This window comes from Penaeus monodon, chromosome 25 (genome assembly GCF_015228065.2).
Source record: "Penaeus monodon isolate SGIC_2016 chromosome 25, NSTDA_Pmon_1, whole genome shotgun sequence".
NCBI lineage: Eukaryota > Metazoa > Arthropoda > Malacostraca > Decapoda > Penaeidae > Penaeus > Penaeus monodon.
This window is the reverse complement of record NC_051410.1, coordinates 18,258,169-18,259,219: the sequence shown is the minus strand read 5'-3', so window position 1 is coordinate 18,259,219 and position 1,051 is coordinate 18,258,169. Positions and strand designations below refer to the sequence as shown.

Genomic DNA, 1,051 nt, shown 5'->3' with positions numbered 1-1,051 from the left:
CAATGCCCTTCACCAAAATACAAATAAAATCATGAAAAGATCAGAAATAATTTCACTGTGTTATCGCTGACCACGATTTTACTCCGGGTGTCGAGCTGGATTACTCAGATCACGCTAGGTATGTGTTAAGCGCCTCCACACTCCAGAGGTTATCTTATCAGCCGTCCCCTATTCTCTTCAGATGCCACATTAGAGCCTTCACCTCTGTGCTTTTCCATCTCCTAGAATTCTTGTACCTTGCTATCTTTCTTCAATTATCCAATTTTTTGCCTATCACCATGATTAATTTTTCATACGTTTTTCTTTGTTATCTAATCGCATCTCTCCCTCGCTTGCCATTATTCATCTCTTTCCGTTTCTATCATTAACCTATCTCTTCCATTCTTCTCGTTCCCTCTTCCACAGCCCGAAGTCCTGGGCCCCTTTTCTCAGTCTCCTTTCTCCTCGCTCCAACCTGCCATAGCCATCATCTCTCGCATTTAATAAACTCCTTCTCTCAGTTAATCGAAATAAACAATCTCAATAAATAACCTAGATGCAAAATGAGTGTTGTATGGAAGAGGAGCATTGAGAGAAAATGGAGCCATATTTAGCCGTCTTATGACACTCTTTCGACAAAGTTCAAGGGCAAGAAATGCGACGGAAACGGTGAGCAGGTAAAATATGACCATATATGGTATTATTGAGGTGCCCTGGTGCGTCATGCTGCGTGATAAGAAAATCGTATAAGAGCTGCTACGCAAGGGAGAGTGGTTAGTCCTTGGCCAACATCGACACCAGCTGCCGCCTCACCACCCTAAAAAACCGGTAAGTCCGTTAGATTCGATTTTTCAAATGACCTCTGATAGTTAGTATTTCTTCCATATACTGTAAATGTGAAGATACAGATTGACGTAGAGAAATTGGTACACTGTTCCAGTTAAGCACATTGAATATATACATTTAATCTGGTATAAATGATTCATTAGATACTCCTTGAGTTTCGTATGGCTGTCTTCGTTTTACGATTAAATAAACGTCTCGCCCGAGTTAACATTAAGAATATGCTTCT

At 40.6% G+C, this 1,051-nt stretch overlaps 1 protein-coding gene across 1 annotated transcript in view; it reads left to right on the top strand.

Moving 5' to 3' along the window:
- The first annotated feature begins 697 nt into the window (after positions 1-697).
- LOC119589094 (actin, cytoplasmic A3a-like) overlaps positions 698-1,051 on the top strand; it is a 2,026-nt gene continuing 1,672 nt past the window's right edge. Inside the window, exon 1 of the mRNA XM_037937669.1 lies at positions 698-807. The gene's annotated coding sequence lies outside the window, so the exon portion shown is untranslated. The remainder of the gene's footprint in view (positions 808-1,051) is intronic.